General features: G+C 42.4%; 1 protein-coding gene across 4 annotated transcripts in view; it reads right to left on the minus strand.

Annotated features, from left to right (window-relative positions):
* Positions 1-5929, minus strand: part of COL17A1 (collagen type XVII alpha 1 chain) — a 50035-nt gene extending 44106 nt beyond the window's left edge. For 2 of the 4 annotated variants that reach the window (XM_055081345.1, XM_028481926.2), the window contains exon 1: positions 5641-5929. The gene's annotated coding sequence lies outside the window, so the exon portion shown is untranslated. Of the gene's footprint in view, positions 1-5197; positions 5459-5640 lie in introns of those variants that run through there. The other 2 variants (XM_055081346.1, XM_055081344.1) reach the window with 2 other exon arrangements.
* Positions 5930-8542: the final 2613 nt, after the last annotated feature.

Below are 8542 nucleotides of genomic sequence, written 5' to 3' on the forward strand. Positions count from 1 at the left end.
TGTTCTTCCTATGTTTTCCTCTAAGAGTTTTATAGTGCCCAGTCTTACATTTATGTCTCTAATCCATTTTGAGTTTATTTTTGTGGGTGGTGTTAGGGAGTGTTCTAATTTCATTCTTTTACATGTAGCTGTCCAGTTTTCCCAGCACCACTTATTGAAGAGACTGTCTTTTCTCCATTGTATATCCTTGCCACCTTTGTCATCGATTAGTTGACCATAAGTGTGTGGGTTTACCTCTGGGCTTTCTATCCTGTTCAATTGATCTATATTTCTGGTTTTGTGACAGTACCATATTGTCTTGATCACTGTAGCTTTGTAGTATACTCTGAAGTCAGGGAGTCTGATTCCTCCAGCTTCGTTTTTTTCCCTCAAGACTGCTTTGGCTATTCGAGGTCTTTTGTGTCTCCATACCAATTTTAAGATTTTTTGTTCTAGTTCCGGTGGTAGTTTGATAGGGATTGCTTTGAATCTGTAGATTGCTTTGGGTAGTATAGTTATTTTCACAATGTTGATTCTTCCAATCCAAGAACATGGTATATCTCTCCATCTATTTGTATCATCTTTAATTTCTTTCATCAGTGTCTTATAATTTTCTGCATACAGGTCTTTTGTCTCCTTAGGTAGGTTTATTCCTAGGTATTTTATTCTTTTTGTTGCAATGGTAAATGGGAGTGTTTCCTTAATTTCTCTTTCAGATTTTTCATCATTAGTGTATAGGAATGCAAGAGATTTCTGTGCATTAATTTTGTATCCTGCTACTTTACCAAATTCATTGATTAGCTCTAGTAGTTTTCTGGTAGCATCTTTAGGATTCTCTATGTATAGTATCATGTCATCTGCAAACAGTGACAGCTTTACTTCTTCTTTTCTGATTTGGATTCCTTTTATTTCTTTTTCTTCTCTGATTGCCATGGCTAGGACTTCCAAAACTATGTTGAATAATAGTGATTTGATTCCTAGAATTCAAACTTGAATTCAAAACTTGATTCCTAGAATTCGAAGCATAATTCTTTCATGTGTATATTTTTTAACAAGTCATTCCCACTTTTTGTATCAGTGAGAGAGTAATTTAATAGTTCCACCTTGGATTCTATTTCTTTGTATTAGGATCTTTTTTTTTTTAAGGTCTAATTGAGCAGGCTGCCCCCTGCTGAATGTTAAAGGTCTTACATAGAAGATCTGGTGCCCTGACTATAAAACTTCCGCTTTTTGCCCAAGTAACACATAGCTGAAGGATATCTGTCAAAGCACATGGTGCTTTCAACTAATTCATTTTGATGTATCCCATAATGTTCAGTGTTCTACATGGAGCTCTACGAATACAAGACATTCATGCTTCATTATTTAGAGTTCAGATGTGAGAATGATGTTTGATGGATTCAAATCAGGATAAAAACCATAATGGTCATACTTGTGTGGAACTTTACACTTCTTACAAAATGAAACTTTCTCTTCATAACACACCAGCCCTACTATGCTTATTTACAGACGTAAGTAATGAAAACATGAAGAAAATCAGTGTAAAATCTATTGAAATACATAGGAAAATATTTGTACATGTCATCTATGTTCTCCTTTCACTCTTACTCTGTGTTCTGGGTAGAAAAATCATTGAGATCTTGTCCGCTGTGTCCTGAAGCCTGGATGAGATGAGGCAAGGCTGACTTAAGGGGTGGGGCCGGGCTGGAGGGTGGGGGAGGAGCATGATTCAGGCTTGAACACACAGGAGACCATGGCAAGGATCCCTGACCAACTGGGTGCGTTTGGCTGTAGTTCCCAGTCTCAGGCTCTGCAGGGACTTGAAATCTGGCTTTCCCTCTGGTTCTCTCCTCCCAGCCCCCCAACCTTCCCTTCCTCCTAGTTTATTTTTTGGATGTAGTTCAAATTGGATTCTAGAATCCTGGAGCAAGCTACTTCTGCCCAGGACAACCCCTTCTTGAACGCTTTTAGTCTTTTTCTCCTGCCTGGTGACCTTAGGGTCTACTTATCCATTAGGTGCAATGGGCACAGTGCCTAGCCCCATCATACTTTCAGGGGCCCACAAAAATGTTTGAATTTTTTATAATCGAAAGGAAAAATGAACACAATCCAACCTGGATTATATTCTTTCAGTGCAGGTTATTTTGTTTGTTTGCTGTTGTTGTTATTGTTGCTTGTTTTTCTCCTGGAGGCAGGACATCCACAAAGGCAAAATTATCCAGGGCCGACAGAAGTCCTAGTGCAGCCCTGGGTGACTTTCCCACTGAAAATCAAGACCGCACAAGACCAACTGGTCAAGTACCCAGGGAAATTCACCAAGATCCACACACTTAGCATCAGGGCCTGATCGAATGTGCCAACTTTTTGCTCATCAGTTTTTTAAATGCAGCAAGGAATGAGGCATCATGGAAAAACTCCTGGCTGTATCTGAGAAGAGACAGTTCTCTGCAGGTATGTTTCCCAGAGCCAAAGAGCAGGGGCTCCATAAGCAATTTAACAATGGAGTCCAGCCTCATTAGAGGGCCAAACGTAGCCTGTGACTGTCTGCCTTCCAGCTATTACCTGTATGACTTATGTCACACCAACCTACCTACAACCTGACACCCTCTCTGAAATCCTTTGTTTAAGCATTAATTGCCTTTGGTACCTCTGAAATCCCTCTCCTTTTTTTTTTTTCCCCAATTGGTCATTAGCTGTGAAGCAGGAGGTATTTGGAGATCAAACATTCAAATGCCCCTAGCTGCTGGTGGGGAGCCACCTAGGATGGCACCTGAATTGATATGAAATATTATCCTGAAGGGAACTGTTTATAACAATCATGGAAACTTTAACTTCCCACAAGTTATTGCTTAGTATGATCCTTTAATGAAAGTTGCTGCCGGCAGCTATAAATTTGGGTTTGGCTGGGTTGTTTCTACTTGTAGCCATCAAGGCAGACTGATGATAGCTCCACTCCATTTGTTAAGAGTCTCAGCATCTAGGCAGCAAAACTTGCAAGTGTTTTCTTGCTCTTTCTGTACCCAGAGATATAACAGACATTTCTAGGTATCCCCCATCTTTTTCTTAGGTTCCAATGATGAAGCCTCAAGATCTGCAGCAAAAAGCCAAGAGTTCCCTAACTTCCAGAGGGCATGAGGAGACAGCCTGCTAAGAAATCAGATGCCCCCCTCCAGGGCCTGGGGGCTCTTCACTGACTGGTGCTCTGGGACAGAAGGCCCCCTAGGTGGGTGCAGGTAGATTGGTTCTTGCCTCTCTCTCAGCCTGCAGCCCCTAAATGGCTGCATCCCATGGCCTTAACACAATGATTTCTTGGGCCTGAAGTACACAGGACAGAGCTCTGCTGACTTTGCCAAAGCTCGTTCCCAGATTGATAGTCTGAAATGGCAGAGATGTTTTGGGAGGTGGATTCCTTTAAACCAAAGGTAAGAGGAAGCTTTCTGTGAGTTATCAAAGGAAAATGATGGGTTGAGGCACAAATCTGGACAGGGATCATCCCATGGGGCATATAGCTTTCCCACAGGACTTCCTTTTAAATATTTTAAGTGCCCATAGTTTTAAAAAGTGTAACTTAGGGAAAGGAAAGTTATATGCCCAGGCAGGTGTCTGAGCCTGCCTCTTCCAGCAGGGCTCATCCGTACACCTTCCTCCAAAAGCACTACTTAATGGAAGCACATTCAAGTAGCATAATTGTAAACTTCTTGGATGTTTGAGCCACTTAACTAGAACCGAGGATAAGCAGGTCATTCAAGTTCTTAATTCCAAAATTATGTTAATTTCCATCCATAGTTCTAAGGTGCTGCTTTGTGGCTATTTCAATACTTAATGTTCTTTTGAAGATGTAAAAATGTTCCTGTGTCATTTTCTTATGTAAGAAAACACAATTCAAAATCATTTTTCTACTTGTATGAGGTTTTTTCCTTTCCCCTTCATTTAAATGATGTCACATCCACCTAAAACTATTCCAGTGAGGATGGGGTGTAACCCAGGCACAAACCGCTGATACCAACAGAAAACCATCTCATTGGGCTTCTTATTATAACAACTCATGAAACACTTGGTCTTTGACACAAAGAAGGGAATAGAGAAGCTAAGTGGTTTTCTGCTTTCCAATCTCTGCATACTTTACATTGTAAAACAAAACAACAACGAAATAACCAAAGTGTGGGAAAACCACCCACTAGCTATTGCTCTGTTAGCAGAGAAGGGGCAAGCAGTTCGCAGGGGGTATGAATACCCATGCCCTAGAGTTAACTGTTTCAGAGGCTTCTGTCTCCATGCCACCCCACCCCCATGCCTCCCCAGCAATGGGCCTCCAGCTTGCTGCAATTGGCATCCTCCATTTTCATAACCCAGGGGTGAGGGAGCTTGGGCCCTGGCTTTGTGATCATGCCGCTTGTTTCGAGCCATGTTTGGTTAAATTCTGCCGCTGCTAACAATGGCAAATGAGCCAAACCAGACAGATGCAAACTTCTTTTGGTCAGGCATAATTTAAGAATGTGGTTAGTCCTTAGGTCAAATCGGTTTCACCAATCTGGGTTTCTATCCAAGCTTGAAGCAGGACTCCTTGCTTTAACTCTGATCAGATTTGTGTGAGTGTTTTGAAGGGCCTGAGAGTAAAGCAAGCCCCCTCTGATTCTCGGATGGGGTCCATGGGGGGCTGGACATGTGCTTTAGTTTAGTTCCGACTTTGATCTGTGCCTTAGCTCTAAGAGAAAGCATGTGGGTGTAAGAAGAAACAATTCTCCTTTCCAAATAAGTTTCTTTAAAAAATCTCACTCACTACATTTTATGGACAGAACAAATCCAACTCTTAAGGCTACTAATTGACCGTTTCTGAAAAGAAGTGAGGTGCCAGAGGCTTTGCCTACACTTCAAAAAGTAAAGTGGTAATTTGTCAGTTAGTAGTTAATGTGGTCTAGTGAGATACCTAAACTGGTAATTCTCACCCCAAAATGAATTTCTTTTGGCCCAAATTGGCCAGTAAAAGACAGGTTTTTTTTTTTTTCTTGTTCCAAGTTTGCCTCCAGGAAGTTCCTGGATTAATTATATCATTTCAGATATTCCACTTTACTTTAGATTGGGGGCAGTAATTGTCAAGCGTGATATACAGCAGTGTCCACCCAGCCCCTTGAGTTTTATCAGAACCTGCCAGCACAGACACCCAGGCAGCACTTTGGTTCTTAGTTCTCAGCGGCTACTTCTAGAAGCCCCAACTCACCTACAGTTTAACTTCACCTCTGAGCTGTCCTCTGCTGTCAAGGGGAGAGAGGGGAAGTAGAGGAGGGTGGGGAGAGAGAAACTGATTGAGAGAGAAGGAATTATAAACTCATCATATTCTAAATAAAACAATTTAACACAAGTCTTTTTACAATACTGAAAACAATACCAAAGAAATCTGGCCACTGGAGCTCACTTTATCTTAACTGGCCTTTTTCTTCTCTTTCCCACTGACAAAACTTTCTTGTTCCTTTAAAAGACCTACCCTAAAAATAGAACACATAAGCCAAAGTAATCATTTATGATCAATTAATCACTTCAACCAGAACACTGGAAACTAAATAATGTCATCTCAGATTCTCTGACAAACATTGAAGTTCTCAGTGGCAAACCTCAAATTAAAATCTCACAAGAAGAGAAAACGGTCAAATTCCTATTACTTACCTAGTTTGAGGTGTTGAAGGAATCAGAAACAACTTTGAGTAAATGCCCCCTCTCTTCTTCTTCCCCTGACGTTTTCTTCTAGACGTTTGCTGTTCCCACTTTTTTTTATCCAGACCCAGCCAAGGTGTGTTAGAGCTGAGTGATCTTTCAAAAATGTTCACTTCTTCTCTTGCCCTTGTTTCTTTTAGTTCTTTGCTTCCAAACAAGTCCTGACAAAGGTGTGTCGGGGTTTACAGTGTGACTCCACCCTTCCAATTATCTGACACTTGCTGAAATCCGCCTCCAGGATCAAACTTTACAGGAGGCAGAAACCTTCTCCAGTTTAGGTGGATCAATCATTTACTGGCCATGGGGAAAAGGGAGCAACTGTTCAGAATAAAGGAAACGACATTTTTTTGCTCCTCCTTACCTTCTACAGCCAGAGAGCTGCCACAACCCAGTATTCCCCTCGCTCGCTGCCATGGGAACAGTCAAAATCCCCGTGTGCATGACTCATGGTATAGCCAGGCATGTAGGGGCCTGTGGTCAAGGTCTGAGCCTGAGCCCTAGAAAAACTGTGAAGTTGACAGGATTTATATTCAAGACCTGTTTCCCCTATATATACCTTTTTCCTCTTTCCCCCATTCTGACCCAACCCAGGTCAATCTCACCTGGAGGAAACAGTGGGTGAACTAATTCAGAGTAAGACGTTAATGACTGAAAATATAGAGCAATTGGTGGCATAGGGTTCATTTTTTAAAAGTAACCAGGTATAGTAATGCTGAGTCTAAGGAGTGATGTGAGTGACAGGATTTTAGGCATTTAGCCACCTAGTAATGGAGAGAGATACTGTTGGGGAGGGTTAAGGACATTCTTGCCCCTCAATTCAGCATCCACGTAGTCTCTACACATGCAAAGACATGTGTGGACTCCCAGAGGCCCTATAACTCCAGGTACATTTCATGGGGCCATTAGACTTTTCTAAGAGGGCCAATTTGAGCCAATCTAGAAAGTTCTCATGAGCACCTGGATAGCATCTGGCTTTCTGGGACCTCTGAACACTAACTTGAGGGACTTCCCTTGGCAGTCAAGTGGTTAAGACTTCGCCTTCCAATGCAGGGGGTGCAGGTTCGATCCCTGGTTGGGGAGCTAAGATTCCACATGCCTCGGGCCAAATGAACAAAACATAAAACAGAAGCAATACTGTAACAAATTCAATAAAAATTTTAAATATAGTCAACATCCCTCCACAGCTCCTCCCCCCAAAAAGAGTAATTTGAGACTCTTGGTGTTGAGAATATGGGAAGTCTGACCCTAGAACTCACGCAGGTGGTTCTTTGGAACCATAGCATCTTCTTGGGACCCAACGCCAGGTTTGGATTCCCTGTTCTGAGGCATTATTCCAAGATCCTGGAGGGGAGCTGAGGGATTCCTGTAGCATAGTGCCCATGCATGTCTACACCGTGCTATTGTGGGTACTCACACTGCATGGGAGGGTAGCAGACCACTAAGCACCCCTTGTGGGATTCTCACTCCTAAGCTCCCAATATTTCTGCATTGAAGTCACTCATTTCAGACCCCTTTAAATGGTCTAGAATGTGACTGCTTATTGGGTTCTTGTTTTCTGGGATGTTCCTGCCTTCCCTAAATAAATATTTACTCAGCATGTCTGCTGTTAATCTCACAGAAGAGCACTGAAGGATCTGGAAGAGGGAGAGCTTTCAGCATGAAATGAACATAACCCTGCCTCATTTATTCACTTATTCATTAACTCATGAATTAAAGATATATTGGCTTATTGCCTCTTGCTTGGAGCCAGACATTGAACTGAGAATTTGGTGGTGAAATATAGACATATTCTCAGTCCTTATGGAGTTCAGAGTCTAGTGGAGGAAGATAGGCCTTAAATGTATTAGTCTGCTAGGGCTGCTGTAACAAAATACTACTGGTTTTGTTAAAAGCCAGAGGTAACAAGTCCAAATGGAGTCATTTGCCCCCACAAGAGCAAAGCAAGACTTAATTGCAATTCCAACCTCTCCCAGGAATGGAACCTTTAAGTAGACAATGCGAAATTTCCTGATCAGCACTTAGTGAGGTAATCTGCATAATAAGACCCCTGCTGTTCCCTTCCCCCCACAAAATGATGACCTGGCCTGAAACAATTCTTTCTTGTCTTTTGCTAATAACATCCTTGACCAACCCTCCTTCTGCCTAAAAACCTGCCATTTTGTACAACCCCTTGGAGAGCCCTTCTATTTATTGGACAGGATACTGACTGATTCATGAATCCTTGAACAAAGCCAATTAGACCTTCAAATTTACTTGGTCAAATTTTGTTTTTTAACAGATTGGTGGCAGTAGTGGGATCCAAAGTGAACTTCCGATGGCTTTCAGAACATTCAGGCATGGTACCCCGTGAACCATTTTGAGTTCACTGCCTTTCTCACTGTTTCTGAGGGAGGTTGACGAGTTCCTCTCTGGTTAGCTCTGCTTTTTTTGCATTCAAGCTCCCAATCTAATTGACTTTCCTCTACAGGACAGGTCAGCTTGAGCTTGTAGATGATTCTACCCAGAGCCCAACTGAGCTAGTGGATGCTTCTGCCTATAGCCCAGCCCCTAACTTTTCAGACCACAATTCCCCAGGTGGAAAACCCAGCCCTTAGCTCTGTCCCTGGATTCCACATTGGACACTGCTGATAGCTTGTTCTGCAGTTCTCTGTTTGTTTGGAATCCTTCCCCAGGTTTCATGTTGGGAGCTGTTGCAGGCAGCTGGAGCTCTCCATAGGTGTGGAATTAGACTACAGTCCCCACTCTTTGGGGTTTGCTGGTCCAATCCTTTCCCCAATCCAAGGTTCCATGGGAATTGGTGGGGTGTGCACAGGGCCATCTTCTGGCCAGGACACAGTAACATCTCTTACTTACT

The sequence above is a fragment of the Physeter macrocephalus genome, chromosome 20 (assembly GCF_002837175.3).
Source record: "Physeter macrocephalus isolate SW-GA chromosome 20, ASM283717v5, whole genome shotgun sequence".
Classification (NCBI taxonomy): domain Eukaryota; kingdom Metazoa; phylum Chordata; class Mammalia; order Artiodactyla; family Physeteridae; genus Physeter; species Physeter macrocephalus.